General features: G+C 42.6%; 1 protein-coding gene across 2 annotated transcripts in view; it reads left to right on the forward strand.

The window, feature by feature from the left end:
- The window catches only part of Nln (neurolysin), a 92,326-nt gene that overhangs the window by 5,807 nt on the left and 68,843 nt on the right, over positions 1-17,676 (forward strand). Inside the window, exon 2 of one of the 2 annotated variants that reach the window (XM_034523465.2) lies at positions 6,225-6,298. The exons of the other annotated variant lie outside the window; for it this stretch is intronic. The gene's annotated coding sequence lies outside the window, so the exon portion shown is untranslated. The remainder of the gene's footprint in view (positions 1-6,224; positions 6,299-17,676) is intronic. 2 annotated transcript variants of the gene reach the window in all.

A 17,676-nucleotide genomic window follows, 5' to 3' on the forward strand; every position in this document is an offset into this window, starting at 1 on the left:
GGGCAGTTTTTCTGGTCTTTGTACACCTAACCATCAGGCATGTGCTGGTATCATCTTTTATACAGCAGGGTTCCATGAGAGAGATGACATATGTTAAGATGACTTGTGTTAATGGAACACTGTCAAGTCTGCCACATTATATTAGCTAAAGCAAGTTCCAAGGCCAGAGCAAACTCAAGAAAAAGGGAAGGGACTATCTCCCGAAAGGCAGCGAACTCACATCCTAGACACATGAATGCCTCTAGAGTGGAAAAACTGTCTTAGACAGTGTTCTATTGCCATGAAGAGACCATGGCAACTCTTAAAAAGGGAAGCAAATTAGGGATGGGTTACAGTGTGAGGATTTAGTCATCATAGTTGGGAGCATGGTGGCATGCAGGCAGATATGTTGGAGAAGTAGCTGAGAGTTCTACATCTGGATATGCAGGCAGCAGGAAGAGCAGACACTGAGTGGCCTGGCTTGACCTTTTGAAACCCCCAAATGTGCCCCTAATGACATACTTTCTTCAACAAGGCCACCCTTACTACAACAAAGCCACCCCTCCTGATCTTTTCAAATACTGCCACTACCTGGTAAACAAGCATTCAAAGCTATGAGCCTATAAAGTCCATTCTTACTCAAACCACTACAACTGTACTGTCTGTCATATAACGACATTTCAGTGAATTTTATTTATTATTTTTATGTCTGCTATTAGTTATTATTTTATGTCTGTGAGTTGACAGTTCTTTATTTGAAACACTTTTGATTTGGGACTGTCAAGACCTGGTAGATATTTCAGTATTTTTTTTTTTTTTTTACTTTGAACTTTGAGATGGATTATTACTGCCTTTTCCATTTTTGCCTTTGCTCTACAAATATTTAAATTTTGAAAGGCTCGGCTGTAACATTCCTCTTCTGTATGACTCATGTCTTTAGTCTCATGACTAGGAAGCCCTTCTCCACTCCAAGATAGTTAAATCTTCAAATTGTTTACAATTTCTCTAATACTTTTGTCTTAATTTTGTTATTTACTTATGTGTATGTATGTGTATTATATATGCCATATGCGGTGGTATACTTGAGGACAGAAGAAAGAGTCAGATATCCCAGAACTAGATAGATGTACAGGAGGTTGTTAGTTGCCTATTGTGGATGCTAGGATCTGAACTTGGGTCCTTAGGAAGATCAGCAAGTGCTCTTAACTGTTAAGACATCTCTCCAGACCCCTACTTTTATCTTTTGCTTTATGCATTTACGTCATTTATTGTAATGGTTGACTTTTTTTTTTTTCTTTTAACATGAGTCTCACTATAAGGACCAGTCTGGCCTCAAATCTGCCACACACCTCCTGCTGCCCTTGCCCCCACCCCTGCCTACTGCATAAAGCCTTTGTCTCTGCCTGCTGCATTCTGGGATTACAGGGAAGATACTACTATAGCTGGTTTGGAAACTGATATTTTGAGACTTCTAATCATTTATTAAAATCAAAGGAAATCAATATAGAGTCTGTACAAAGTGGAAAAGAATCTCCAAATTACAAAACCATGTTTCTGATTTACCCAGCAAACTTAGAAGCATCTGTCTCCACCACTCTGAGGTTATCCAGTTCCTCCACTTGGTATTAAAATGGGAACCCTAATATTTCAAGCCACACTGAGCTACTTGGTTTTGTTTATGTGAATGGGTGTTTTATCTGCAGACCTGTGTGAAGTACCTGTAGAGGCCCAAAGAGGGTGGCAGATACCACGGAACTGGAGTTACAGATGGTAGTGAGCCATTATGTGGTCCTGGGAATGGAATTGCAACCTCTGGAAGAGCAGCTAGTGCTCTCAACCATTGGGGTCATCTCTCCAACATTTGAGCTGGAATATTTCTGAGAGCTAACTAGGAAAGAAAAAGAGAAACAATACTTTGCTCTGTATTATGGGCAGAGCTGCAGAGACTAAAATAACTACAATTTTTTGGTGAATCCTACTTTCTAAAAATTCATAATACCCATACTCTCAGGGCTGCATCATTAGATTCTATTTGTTTGCTTGTTGGTGGAGTTGTTCATTTATTGGTTTTTTGAAACAAGGTTTCTCTGTGTAGCCTGCTTTCTCTCTGTAGTTCCTGGTTGTCCTGGAACTCACTCTGCAGGCCAGGCTGGCCTCTGCCTCCCAAGTGCCACCACTGCCAGGCCCAAGTTAGATTTTACTGTGAACTTAATTTATTTCTCAGTCTTCTAAATTCTCCTAGGAATTCTTTGTAGTACCTCACAGTCTTCTTTGTCTGTATTTGCAAAAGGAGCACGTGAGTGAGTCATGAGCAAGCGTGTGTTCCCTGAGTGAGCAGCTCCTTTCCAGGTCTCAGTCACCTGGTCGCTGGACAGGAATTTGTGGAACTCCTACTGTGCTGCGTATTCTCACTGTTGCCTTGTCCTAAATCCATTTTACACTTTTCCCCTTGTAGACTTGATCTGTTGCTGCTCTATTTTTACCCTGATGTAACCATTTACTTAAGTCAAAAGCCTGGAAGCTGAAACTACAGAGATAGCTCAGTGGTTAAGAGCAGATTCTGCACTTAGAGACAGACTTCCAGCACCCCACAATCCCTAAAAGCAATCTCCAATCAGCTCCAGGCAATCTAGCACCTTCTGGCCTCTGAGGGTAGGTACTATGCCAGATGTACAAAAGCCTCTAATCCCACCAGCAGAGACAGGTGGATCTCTGTTAGTTTCAGGACAGCCAGGACTACATAGAGAGACCCTATCTCAAAGAAAAACAAATGTGCCTCTAAATACAAAAGCATATTTCTAGTATGTTTAAGTCCCTCCCCTGCCTCTTTTCACCCATGTCCCTTTTTGTACCTTAGAGGTAACCACTGCCCCACACTTTTCTTTTGTAAATCCCTTTATACATGTTCTCAAAATTCATGTTGCCCCAAGCTACCTATGATTTAGGTTTACTTGGTGAAACTAGTCATGTGGTCACAGTTCATTTTCACTATTTCTACTGTTGGAAATCTTTGATTGTGTGACACTTCCAAAGTTTATCCATTTTCTTGTTTTTGGGTCTTTAGGTTTTTGTTTTGTTTTGTTTTTTTTTGTTTGGTTTTTTTTTTTTTGTTTGTTTGTTTGTTTTTTTTTTTTTTTTTTTTTTTTTTTTTTTTTTTTTTTTTTTTTTTTTTTTTGCTAAGATAGCTAGCTAGCTAGCTAGATCCCCAACTTTATCAACTGATCGTCTTTCTCTCTTCTCCCCACACACTGTTGATGAGTAGCTACTAGTCTACCACTCTAAACAACTCTTGGTGTTTGTTATAGAGGCTTTTGCTGGTATAGTGTTTATAAATGGAAATATTTGTCACATCTATGCATTTATTGTTGAGTCTTAGCATATGATCATCTCTGTCATTTGTACACTATGCCTGTTCATATTATTCTATGTTAATCATGGTTATCTAAAGGAACGGAATGTTTATATAAGGTGGATTTATTAGAGTGGCCTACAGGCTCCTGTCCAGCTCATTTAACAGTGACTCTCCCAATGGGAAGTCCAAGAATCCAAGTTATTCGATACAAGATGCTGGATGTCAGCTGGTCTTACACCTGAATCCAAGAAGTAGGCTGTAATACCAATGACAGAATGTGTCAACAGCAGGGTAGATGAGCTAGCCAATGAGAGTAAGGGTGAGCAGGCAAAAAGCAAAAGCATCTTTCTCTCATATCCTTTATAGAGACTGCCATGAAAAGGTGTAGCCCAAACTTAGGGCAGGTCTTCTTACTGCAGAAGATCTGGATTTAGGGTGGGTTTTCCTACCTCAAATGATCCAGTGAGGAGAAGTCCTCACAGATGTGCTCAACTGCTTGGGTTTTTAGTTAATTCCAGATGTAGTCCAGTTGACAACCAAGATTAACCATCAGAATATCTTTTACCTGTTTGCCTCTTAAACTTTCCTTTCTTTCCTTCTTTCCTTTCATTCTGAAAAATCTGTATGTGTATTACAGGCATGTGTCACCACGCTCTACTTTGGTGTACTATTTTTATATTCAGTATAAGCTCTGTATAGTCAGTATGTATTCTATAAATTCTACCTGTCATTTGTTTACAGCATTCAAAAGATCTGCTTATAACATGGTTGATTGGAATGTGTTACCGAGCTAAATTCTGAGGAAAAACTTTAGACAAGGCAGAAACTATCTCTGCCCTCACTTTACTCACAGGAGTCAAAGAATAAATAGATCTCTAAGATAGATTATGAGATGCTGTGAGTCTTAGCTTAGCTCGAACTGCTTTGGGTGAATTTACCTGACTACTGCTAAATTTGATTCCTCTGAATCCTGTAAGGACTTTCCTAGCCCAAGCATTGCTTAAAATGGTTGAGTTTCTGAGGAACCCAGCTTTCTGTTGTTTTTCATTTTGATGTCTAACATTTAGCATGGTATTATATCATAGTAGATGCTGAATAAATGTTATCATTGAGTGGATGAGTGAAAAGGTAGCATCAGTAAAAGTAACTGGAGAGTCAGTATTCCCTGCTAATATCTAACAAGTGTATAGATTTGGCAAATGGTATTGACAATTTAGATACAAGTGAGTATAACTTGAATAGGAAGTAGATATTTTAAACTGTTTGAAGTGACTGGTTCTAAATTTCTTTAACCAAAATGCCAATTGCCAAGGGAAATTACTATGTGTAAGTATTAATTAGCCAATAGAAAGCTAGTTATATACTTATAAATATTGAGTGTAATAATATGCAGTAGTCAGCTAGCTTTTGGTAGCTTGCTCAAGCAGCAGATACAGAGGAATCTTGAGTATACCCTAGGGTGGGTATAAGGCAGAGATGAAGCCATAAATGAGAAGTGGAACTTTGTCATATTCTGCAGTCCTCATTGGAGGCATTCAGAGTGACCTAGCCCCTTACAGACACAGTTGATAGCTCTGTAAAGCAATAGTTTCTGTAAAGCAATAGTCTAATTAATGATTCTCCAGAAGCAGAGCTCTTCTAAATCTGTTGGCCTAGATATGAAAGAAGTACCAGTCTGTGAAATACTGGGTCAGAAGCAATCAAACTGAGAAGGAGCAGAAGGCAACTCTCTTTTGGATGGGCCTGGGGTCAGCTCATGCAGGGGAGCCAGACTCTCTGGACATTTATGACTCGAGAGGTACTTGAGATTGAGAACACACATGTCTGTGAACAGGGAATGTTCCTGGGAGAGTCAGATTCTAGTTGGTCAAACTAACAAGTGATGGCATGCAGTTTCACCTATATGGTGGGAAAAGTACCCAGCCCAAGGACACCATGATGATGTCATACCTAGAGCATATCTCATACCTGCTGTATTAAATCTAGCTCCTAAATTATTAAATCTAGTGCCAAAAGCACTGTACCCACCTAACAGCCTGGACTTAGCTGAAAAGAAGAGAAGCATGCATACCTGAGCTGGAGTATAAAAGGACCCAGCACCAGTCAAAAGATGTGTAACTGTCCATCAGAAATGCTCTTACCAACACTGACGTGCTGTAAAGGTTCAGAGATGGTGGATGATGGAACGTGCCTGGTTACAACAGTGTGTGCACTCTAGAACATCGTTCTCTTATTCCATAAACCTTAACGTGGTGCTGTTACCTGCAAGGCACTGTGCATGTGGGCCCTTTCTGAAACAGATTGTCATTATCTACTTAATGAAATTGGTTCCTCCTTCTCAAATATATCTAATCTCAAACTGCACTTGTGATTACTGACCTAAAATTATACAGTGAAATGAATGAAATAATAGCCAGGTCTATTGGCATATACATATAATCTCAGAGTTCAGAAAGCTGAAGTAGAAGGATTCTACACATTGGGGGCTAGCCTGGGGCAACATAGCAAAATTTTGTCTTGAAAAATAAATGAATAAATGTACAGAGGTAAAAGAAGAAGACGATTAAAGACAAAAGAATAGTTGAAAGGGCATTGGGTCAGTCTAGTATTCTGCTATGGGCTGTCTGGCATTTATGGCAAAGGAAAACTAGAAAGAAAGCCCAGTGGTTAAGAGCCCTTGCTGCTCTTCCAGAAGGAGGTCTGTTCCCAGCACCCACATTCAGTGGCTCACAACAGCTTGTCAATTTAGCTTCAAAGACTCTGATACCCTCTTCTAGCCTCTGAGGGCATCAGTATACAAGTGGCATACATAGATGCACATAAATTAAAATAATAACATGAATCTTTTAATAAACAGAATTATTAGAAGCATTTTTTTTCTAAACACTTTCAGAGAAAGATGTATCATGCAGACCCATAATGTAGCTGAAAGTGAGCAATGGATAACAGCCTAAGGAATGCTGTGTGGTAAGTGTGCAAGCAGACTTTTTATAATTAATTCAATTATTTTTATTTCATGTGGATTGATGTTTTGCCTGCCTGCACGTATGTCTCTGAGGATGTTGGATTCCCTGGAACTAGAGTTAAAGAACTGTGAGCTGCCCTGTGATTGCTGGGAATCAAACTCAGGTCCTCTGGCAGAGCAGCCAGTGCTCTGAACTGCTGCGTCATCTCTCCAGCCAGGACTAATTCTTACCTTGTTTTTATTTTGCTTGTTAAAAGGCAAAGGAAACTCAGTATAGTAATGGTAAAAAATTACATACTTAAATAATTGGAGTATAAATGTGAAGATGATAAATCCCTTAGATAGTAGTAGAGAAATTGGCAGTTCGAGGGAGAGGGATCACTTTCAAGATAGAAATAGGGACAAGGACATGATTTATGTGTGCAGCTGGGCTTTGAAGGACATGGGGTTTGGACTTGGGAAGACCAATGTTCTCTAATCCCTTGTTTACCAGAACTTAAAAATAGCACAGTGGGTAAGAAAGCGAGGGCTGCTCAGAACTAAAGAATCAGCTGAGAGAGGGAATGTGCTGTGCAGATCCTGAGGTCCATGGAGGTTTCAGTCATGCTGTCTCACTAAGCTAACACGGAGTGGATATTAAATGCCTCCTACAATCATTGTAAAGACTGGAGGAGTTACTGTATTGAAAATATAGTGCAGTGTTTGATACCAAGCATTGTAACTTACTGCATCCCCCTTCCACTCGAGGCAGAGAAAGAGGAGTACTAGGGCCTGGGTAATGAAGTACCTGATGAGATACTGAGAGGAGCTCAGTGGTAGAACAGGTGCTTAACATGGGCAAGATCCTGGTTCCATCACCTCCACCTGGAAAGAAGCTACTAAATGGTACCAGTAAGGAGGAGGAGGAGGAAAAAGAGGAGGAAGAGGAGGAAGAGGAGGAGGAGGAGGAAGAGGAGGAGGAGGAGGGCCTGGATGACCTACTGAGAAGTTTTAAGAGGAAAACCGAAGGATCAGAGGATCAGAGTTCTAGATCTCTACTCATGAGAACCAGTCTAATGAAAAGATTGTGAACAGCGTTAATTGTGAGCTCTTGATTTTCTGCTAAATAAACTACCTACTAAGAACAGGATAGCACAAACAACACCCAGAAAAAAGGTCTTAAAATCCTGTGTAGTTTGCAATTGGAAGACTGATGTGGTTGTCTAGAAAAAGGCAGGAGAGTCAGTGATCAGGTGATACCAAGTTTGGGCTGTCAGTCAGCAAATGGAATAATTTCCAGCCTGGCTGGTCGATCTCCGTGTGAAAGCACATGTCATCGCAGAGTCATTAAGTTCATAACTGTCCTTGTGGCTGACCAGTCTTACCCAGCACCCTTTGCTATGACTTGAGCCTTGGGTGATGGGTTTTCTCATGTTCCTGTTCTTACCCTTTCTGTGTGCTTCCCTGCTGCCTTCCTTCCTTTAACCTAGGCACACACTCCAGCTTCCACACTATATCCCTCTGGAACCTTCCCTCCATCCAGCTACTGCTCAGTTCTTTCCTCTACTTGGCCAGAGTCCTCTGTTGCTGTACACATGTGGTTTGAATGTAGAAGGGCCCCATGTGTTCCTGGGTTTGGACACATGGTCCCAGCTAAGGAACTCTTTTGGGGAGTTGTGGAATCTTCAGGAGGTAGAGCCTTGCTAGAAGAAGCACTGGAGTTCTGTTGGGGTTTTATAGCCTGGCCTTGCTTCCTGAGCACTCTGCTTGCTGACTTGCTGCAGCGTGACCAGTCATGTCAGGCCTCTGTTGACACACCTACAGTGCTACAATGGGCTACATTCCCTTGACTATAAGCCCCAAATAAGCCTTTCTTCTCTTTAGTTGTGTCTGCTCAAGTACTTGATCATAGCAAAAGGAACTAATCCACATCCGAACTCTCCACAGGCAACACAGTCCCGTCAGAGAGTTGTGAATCTCCAGATTAGTACTTCTCTCTCCTACTCAGCACCAGCTGTCTCCAGTCCTGTCTCCAGCTCCACATCACCACACTTGGGCCAGCAAGATAAAAGTGCTTGCCACTAAGCTTGACCTGAATTCAGTCTCCAGAACTCACAGTAGAAAGAAAGCACCTACTCCCAAACACCTGCATTCACACACACACACACACACACACACACACACACACACACACACATTCACACACACACTCACACACACACTCACACACATTCACACACACGCACTCACACACATGCACATATACACTCACACATACATGCATACATTCACACACAGACACATATACACATATACTCTCACACACATTGATAATAGATAAATCAGTGGTTGGGAGTACTCTTCCCAGAGTACCCAGGTTCAAGTCCCAGCTCCCACATGGTAATTTACAGCTGTCTGTAACTCCAAGATCTGATACTCTCACTAAGACATACATGCAAGCAAAACACTAATGCACATAAAATAAAAATTAATAAATTTTAAAAATAGATTTAAAAGTTTTAAAACCGGCACACTTATACACTCCCATCTTTCATTGGCACCTGAGAATAAAACAGTCACATCTGAAACTTACCTAGTAGTTATTCCCCAAAGCCCATCTCACTTGCCAGCTCACTCACAGAAACTCAGTAGCATTTCAGCTTTTACAAAGCTCTGCTGCTTTTTAAAATTCACTTGAATATTTCTTGAATCTATTTTTTTTCTACTACTGCTCCTTTTAATTCATGTTGTTTATCTAGATTACTGTCCTTTACTGGGGGTAGGGGGTGGGGCATCTCTTTTGTCTTTTAAAGTCAGCTACCAGAGCTTATCCAGAGCACAGTGCCTTTTCACACCCTCACTAAAGGTTTTCTACTTGTGTGTTTACTTACTGGAAACAGGGATAACTGTGAAGCCCAGGCTAGCCTAGAACTCACTGGATAGCCCAGGCTCTCTAGCCTCCTAAGTGCTGAGAGTACAGGCTGAGCTGCCATGGCCATACAAGAAGCTTAGGTTCCCTGGCACGATATTATAAGTTCTCCCGTGGGTGCTCAGGTTGTGCTCATTATTTTCTCCTGAGTTCCTGATGCCCACTACACATCTCACTTGGACATTGCTGACATCACCAGCCAAATACATTGGAAATCAGTGCACATAGGGCTCCTTCCCACCCACCACCCAGCTCTCAGAGCCTGTGTTTTCCTACCCAACACCACATCCCTAAAAGAATGAAAGTCCCATTCTAACCTAGTTCTGAATTTCAGCTTGGTGACTGGAACTATGTGTGACATGACCCTGCAAACCAGAAACCTCTTCATCTCCCAGGTCACCCTCCTCTCTCCCTGACAGTGGTTTGTCATATGGTACTGCTGTAGGTGATAGAAGCAGACTGAGCTGCTGGTTCCACAATTTTGGTGTTCTAATGGGAAATGTTCTGGTTGAGAGGCAGCTTAGTAAATGGCTAAAGTTCAGGCCCTAGGATGAGATTGCACGGCACACGGATGTGCTGCTTACTTCAATGTGTGTCATGGTTAACTGATGGGTAACTCAGCATTTTCCACCTTCATCTTTTCATCTGCAGAGTGAAAAGTAATTGGGATGATGCACAGAAACACTTAGGGCAAGCACCCAGGAAGTAAATGACCATGGACTCATCTAAGTAGGCTCTTTCCTTTGGTCTCAGTGCGTCTTGCAAATCTAAAAGAGCTCTACTGGGTAATTAGACATCTTTCATCTTTGTTAGGAAGGTTTTTTTTATAGGCTACTTTTTATCTTTTATTGGTCAGGAAACTCTCTACCCTGCTTTAAAGAAGTATCGGCCATCAAAATATCTAAAATCATTAATGTCATTTGCCTAGGTTCCGCATGTACTGTAGAAATGGAAGGTGTCATGGCTACCTTCATTTCCCATATTCACTGTTGGTCACTTAGAGTTCACTCTGCCAGACCAGCCCTCTGATTATGTCCCTGCATGTCTGCCAAAAAAGACACCTGAGATTGAAGAGAAGCAGCAGCCGAGGAAGACCACTGTGGCTACAGCTGTAGCATCGTAAACAGAGTAGTGGAGCTGCAAAGGTGACAATGTGACTGGCCGGAGTCACAATGGTGCTAAGCTGCCTCCACTCTGGGGTGTTAACCCAGTCTTATCCTGTCTGAGATGGAGTAATAGTAAGTTCTGTGTCTAGTAGTGCTGGGATACTGCAGCTAGTTTATATAAGGTTTTTATAACGTGTGCTACATGAATCTTTGATGTCGTTGTTCCTTTAACAGCAGGGGTTAGCCATGCAGAAGCTAGCAAGAGAAGTTGGCTCCTAAATGAAGCTGCCTGCTGGCTCTCTGCCACACTCACAAGTTGCCCTCCTCACGCTTAAGATTGTCAGCATTACTGGAGTCCCAGCAGTCTGTCTCTAATATACTCTATACTCTCCCTGTAGTGAGAGAAAGGCTGTAGTCTGGGCAGAGAGTTACCCGAGACCTGGCATTACTGGCCAGCATCCTAAAGCCAAGAATTAGAACTGGCAGGTTGCTGGGAGCCCTCGTTGCTGTGAACTGTGGCTCTTCGCTTGCTGGTGCTTTCTGTTTTTCTCACTGTGTTCTTTTTCACTCCTTGGGGGTTCCCCCATTATGCCTTAGAGCATCTTGTCAGTTTGAGTATGCTAATTTAGAGTTCATGCAGTTTTCTGACCACCTAAGTTCAGAACAGCAGCTAGGGCTAGGACCATGAATAATTATTACATCTATTTAAGATGAGATCGAGTGTGTTCAGGATAGTATGGCTGTAGACTAAATGCATTTAAATATAATAAAGCTTTTTATTGGGGTGAATACATTGTATGCAAGTATGAAATGCTCATCTCAAAAAATACTCAGATAAATATAAAAAGAAACAACAAATTTATTTCTTTGCATACATTTTCAATGATAAGTTATGTACTACACCTCCCCACCATGCTTCAAGACTGTCATCCCCTGACCCATCTCTCTCATACCGCTTCCTCCACGACTGCTTTTTAAGCAGATCCACCATTATTTAGTTTTCAGCATAACTATTTTGGCCTGTAGCACTAAGAAAGATAATCATTTTCCAAAACCACATAACCACAATGCCATTGTCACATGTGAAAACAGACACTTATTAGCAATTGAATCCACATTGAAAAGCATCACCATTCATCAATCAAATGTTCATGCATAAACAACACATTCAAAAAAGCACCCAAGAGTAAGTAATGCACAGGAAGAGGAGAATTAGTCTCCCGAGTAATTAGTAAGGATTTCAATTCTGAAAAGTAAACCCCAGATGCCAGTTAAATGTGCCGGCACCATTGCATTCACAGTTAAACGTGCCGGCACCATTGCATTCATGCAGAACTGCTTTCCTGACGTAGGCTGCATGTCCCTGTGGCCAGGCCTTCCTGATAAATTATTAAGAGACTTTTACTAGAAAATCTGGGCTTGCTCTGGCGCTCTGTGGTCTGGGCCACCTTCACTTGGGCCACTCATGTAAGCATAGAAATCTTTTCATGCTTGTTTATATTAAGTGTCTAGAGCATGTGATCAAGACTGTATCATAAACAAAATAAGGGAGAATCAGCTATTGCCTTGTTACTCATTTCTTAGAACCTGAGGTTTTTTCTGTTTAGTTTATAATTTTGGAATATGAACTAACATGAAAGTTCTCTTTTTTAAGCAACAACTGTCTCACATATTTTCTTACATCTCATCATCTTTTATATGACCATAAGCAGTTTCTAAGATTTTTTTATTTTCCTAGTTTCTAGAAAAGATAATTTCAAAGAATCTTTTCATTCATTTAATGAAGTTTAGAAACAACTTTTTCTATTACATTACAAATCCAAACTAATATTATTACTAAACTATCACCTATTATAATAACATCAAAATCAACTTTTAAAGAAAGGATTGAAATCCACCCCTGTTCATTCCTATGGGTTGTAACATTTGTGTACTGTGCTCTACTTGTAAGTCCTTCCAAAAGAGGAAGTCGCACACTCTGGCGTAGTAGAGGAAAGTGTTCTTACAATATTTTTACTATCAAAGACCAAGTTGTGGGAAGAACAAGACTGGCTAGAGGTACAGCTCAGTGACGAAGAGCTGGCCTAGTGAACACAGGCCTCAGCCTCAGTGACAGAGAGCTGGCCTAGTGCACACAGGCCTCGGTCTCAGTGACGGAGAGCTGGCCTAGTGCACACAGGCCTCGGTCTCAGTGACGGAGAGCTGGCCTAGTGAACACAGGCCTCGGTCTCAGTGACGGAGAGCTGGCCTAGTGAACACAGGCCTCGGTCTCAGTGACGGAGAGCTGGCCTAGTGCACACAGGCCTCAGTTGAGCAAAAAGGACCAAGCTCCAAAGCATTCGCTCTAGTCAGAGAATGTGCTGTACACTTGCTACAACAGTCGAATGCACAATGACAGAAGATGACGTGGCTGGGCATGAGGTCGCACGCCTGCAACCACAGTACTGTGAGGCAGGAGGATTTCACCCGGGCTGTAGATCCAGATACTGTCTTCCCATCACTAACAAACTAACAGAAACATATGGCAGTGCCTTTGGGTTTATCAGGCTTTCAGGATGAATGCCAGCATCAGCATCACTGTTTGTTTTGTGCTGTTTGCTATGTTACCTTGACAAGAGGACTTGAAACTCACTGTTTTTGTGGTTTTTTCTAGTGCTGCCAGCAGTTTTTACCCAGGCTACAAACAGTTCCTCTCCTGTGCCAGCAGGTGGAAGCAGGAGCCGGGGAATGGCGGTGCCCTGCCTGCACTGCCTGCTCTTCTGTGACCCTTCTCCTCCCCGCCCTGTCCTGATGGAGTCTGCCACTCCATTCCTGGTCTTCAGAAATTTGTTTGTGGTTCCATCACTTGCCTGGCTGACTTGGGAAGTCTTAAGAGCTTGATCTGAGCTTAGGAGTCACTCTGAGATGAACACATGAAGGTTTTCGTCTCTTGTCAGTGTTGGCTTACTCTGTCATTGCAAAGCACGTGCTATTTGTAGAATACGCCGTCCTGGGTGTTAGTAACGTTGCTATCCACACAGGTGGGTACGTACCTAATAGTATAGTACCGAATAGTAGGTACTGTGCCAGATACTCCATAGGGGGGTTAACTTTAATGTAAGGGCTTTTTTTCCCTTAAAAAATCCTTTAAGAAAAGGCTGTTTTATTTTGAAAATTTTCACTACCAAATATATAGGTCGAGTAACCTATAGATCCTAAAGCATCACAGATTTTTCATTAGAAGAAGCCAATGTGAGTAATGTTTGCAGACTTAGAAGAGCCTCTATAAATGCTGTTCAGAATGAAACTGTGATGCTGTCGATCAGTTCTGTTAGCTGTTCATCCACAGCAAACGGTAATAAAGTATTCTTTTATACAAGTAATGTAAAACAGAGTACAAAATCTGGGGCTCTGTCTGTACAGTGAGACAGACAAACCTTAATTTCTTGCAAGACTTAGCAGCTATCACCTGTTAATACTTTTTTTAAAACACAGATTTTATTTTATGTGTGCTAGTGTGTGCCTGAGTATGTATATGTGCAGCACATGAACTGAAGAAACTGGGGGGAGGGGAATGGAGCCCCTGGAACTGGGGTTACAATTGTGAGCCACATTTGGGTGCTAGGAACTAGACCTAGGTCTCTGTAAGAGCAGTAGTCAACCGTGGAGCCGTCTCTCCAGCCCCAACTTGTAGTAGAACCCAGGCTGTCCATCATCACAGTCCACTGTATATCCGAAATGTACAACCAGGGAAATGACTTTCATACCCATCATTAGCTTCCTGAAAAATCTATCTCTTAGAGGACCTCTGCTGAGTCCTTCTGTGTGAAATGTAAATAGTCTGTCTCCTTTGGCACTTTGAGGAAGAGTTGCTTTGTCCTGGGAGTGCACACTTACAGGTGGCTTATTGATTACTGAGAACAGCTTGCAAAGGGCAGCTGTCCAGGGGCCCAGCTGGAGTCAGCTTACCCTTAGCTGAAAGCTGCTCAAGCCCAGACAGCCTGTTCTTCAGAGCTGGATGAAGGCTAAAGTGGGACACTCCTCCTCAGTCCCGGCAGCAGTCCCGTGGGAATGGTAGAGGTGGCACATCAGACAACTAGTGTACGTTTCTACACGTTAGCTCACCGTTCTCTCCTTATTTAACAGCAGGAGGGTGTCCCAGTGAGAAGTCTGACGTTTTCCTGCTGTGGGCTGTGGTTGCAGCCTTAGTAGAGCAGAGTCAGGAATGAGGCTTCACACTTGTTGTTCGACCTGAGCAAATTGCTTTTCTTTTCTGTCCTGCAATTAAATAAGAAAATGCTTGTAAACCTATGGCATAGTGTCTGTCTCTTAACAAATACTGAAGTTGATGGTGCACACCAGTATATATGGCCAGCTGCAAACTGAGGCAGAAATTCTTGAGGATAAAACCTTATACCTGCTGCTGTTGAGGTGTCTGTGGGCGTGGAGCTCCAGCTTGAGATCCAGGTACAGGGGTTCTGGGTGATTGCCAAAGCTCTGAGAAGGAGCTTTGGAGAGAGAGAGGCCAGGGTCGGCATCAGGATGAGTGAAGGAAGAGATGCCATGAGAGGAACAGAGAAGTGTTTGAGGCACTGGAGAAATGAGCCAGAGCTATGTAGCTCAGGGGTTCAGAACCCACAGCACACACAGGCCTTGCTTCAATCACCAGCACTGCAAAGGGATTAAACGGCAGTAACTATTTTTAGTGAAAAAAGTGAAAAAAGAATATGGAAAGAACAAGAAAAGCCACTTGCCAGGACGCTTCTAGTGGGAGAGCAGGGAGAGACTGGAAGAGGTTGTGAGTGGGAGGTGTGTAGGGTGTAAAGGCCGAACACCCCCCCACCCCCCCACCCAAATTGACTTCTTTCCTTAAAACAGATGGGAAAAGGTAGAAATGGGTATATTTGTTGTGCTTAATAACTTTCCCTATTAACTCAGAAAAAACAAAACAAAAATGGCCTTTCTGCTTGTTAATTCCTCAGAGTAAAAATGCAGCTATTTTAATGAAACATAACTGTAGGCCAAGGCATTCTAGATCTAGAACATTCTGCTTATTAAATACTTCAGTCCTAAGCCAAATAAAAAGTTCCCTAAGTGAACAAGCAAGTTCTTTGGTAGAACAGTGGTGACTAGGCACTCTTCTTTGGTGAGGGCTGTATCTTCCAACACAGAGGCTGGGAGTTGGGGGAAGTGAGGGTGGGGGTGGGGTGGGACAGCACTCATTTGCACTGGACTGGGGTGGGGCAGGAGCAGTCCACACCCTTCACAGCTAGCATGCTCACACTGCAGCCAGCACCTCAAGGCTACATACACTACATCACCATTACCCAAAGTCAGAGCCTTGTGTGATACTCTCTGGAACCACATACTCAGATAGAACTACTAAGCATGGAAGTGATAGAAGAAAAGTATTGAACAAATAAGCTTAAGTGATGTTTTACTTGTATTTATGTGTCTATGTCTATCACTGTGAACATGTGCCATTTGAGTATGGGTGCCACCTGAGACCAGAAAAGGTCATTCAGTACCCCAGGGTTGGCCATTGTGAGTCCTAGAAACTGAACTTGGGTCCTCTGGAAGATCAGGAATCACTCAACCTCTGATCCAGCTCCAGCTCCAGCTCCAGCTCCAGCACTCTATTGTGGTGGGTTGTGTGTAGATGTACCTCAGGTAAACAATATGTGAGGACTACAGAATGGAGACAGATTCCAGTCTGTGAATGTCAGCAAGACACGGGTGAGCCCAAGGGCTCATTGGCGTGTCAGGTCTTCTGTTGGTGTGCATGAGCTCAGAGAACTCCTGAACTGAGATGTTCACGGAAGCTTTTCTAGACAAGATGAAGTCTGAACTGAGATCTAGAAAGTAAGAGATGGAAGCGAAGAAGTCAGTGAACAGTAGTCGTCCAAGGAAAGGGAGAAATGCTGGAAGGCCTGGGAGAGACAGAGAGTGAGGAAGATGTAAAAGGCATGTCTGCAGCATGAACTTCAGGACAGTGGTACAGAGAAAGCAGAGAGATACACCGGTACAAGCAGGTCCAGAAAGGCTGTGCATGTTAACCTGGGCACCTGGTACCTGACCCCACCACTGAACAGGGTGGGTGCTATGATCAGGTTGCATTTTAGGATACTCCCTTGAAGGCAGTCTGGAAAGTCAATCTAAAGACCCCAGAAAGAGTCCACCTCTGACTGAGAGCTGAATGCATAGTAAGGACTCCTACTGTTATGTAGACTAAGGGGCTGGGAAGCAGGTAAAAGTAAGATGCACATTATTTATTTACCTTAGGGCATGCTGACTTGAGGTGGTCATTAATATTCCAGTGGAGCTAAGCAGTAGAAAAGAGATAGCAGTCCAGAGCACAGAGATGGAAGCCTATGGCCCTGGGTGGCATGTGTAGTCATCCAGGTGGAGGCACAATGAAGATCAGGCAAGGTGCCAGACAGCCAAACCCCAGGAACTCTTAAGGAATCCCAATAATTCCTGGGACAATAAAATGCAAGCAAATGGTAGCAATTAGGAAGAAACAGCGAGACACACTTAAAAGTGGACCAGTTTTCACAGAAGCCAACTGGTCAGGGGTGGCAGGACAGAGTAGTTAAAAAAACAAGTAAAAAACTGGTGTGGTGGTATATTCTTTAATCCCAGCTTTTGGGAGTCCAAGGCAGGTAGAATTCAAGTTTGGGGGTAGCCTAGGCTACATAAGGAGACCTATATCAATCAATCAATTAATCAATCAATCAATAAATAATCAAACTTCAAGCATTGGAGAAGGCAGTGTTTCTTTTTATAAAGGAAGGAATTGAAAATGTTGTCATATATCACAAAAAAAAAAAATTCAAGATAAGTAAATACTGAATGACAGTGAGATTTAGTAGACATCATAAGAGACCATGGTGACAACAGTTCCCTTGTTTTTGAGGCCAAGACCCAGGTTAAAGCAGGTTGAAGGGTAAAGGAGGGATAAGGACAGGAGGATGACTGGACCATCCTCAAGATGCTTTGGGTAAAGGAGAGTAAAGAATAGGGGGAGTGGTATCTAGTGGGGTCCCAGGCTCAGGGGAGATTGGCTTTTGCTTTGTTTAGGTAAAGACACTGAGTATATGTATGTGTGAAGAGCCTGTCCAAAGGACATGGTATGATGAGATCCATAGAGTGAAGTGGATGAGCCCAGAGCAAAAAACAGGTGTTAGCCAAGGTGGGTGCCTGTTAGACTTGTGAGGTGCGAAGCGGAAAGAATGAAACAGGCGTGACTATGGTTATAATAGGAGCTTTCATCCTGTGACCATGGTGAGGAAACATCGAGGAGAGTCTTTGACAGAGGAAAAAGGTAGGGAAACCAGACAGAGGAGGAAGATGGGGAAACCAGTCATGGTTCAAAGTCAGTGGTATG

The sequence above is a fragment of the Arvicanthis niloticus genome, chromosome 19 (assembly GCF_011762505.2).
Source record: "Arvicanthis niloticus isolate mArvNil1 chromosome 19, mArvNil1.pat.X, whole genome shotgun sequence".
Classification (NCBI taxonomy): Eukaryota; Metazoa; Chordata; class Mammalia; order Rodentia; family Muridae; genus Arvicanthis; species Arvicanthis niloticus.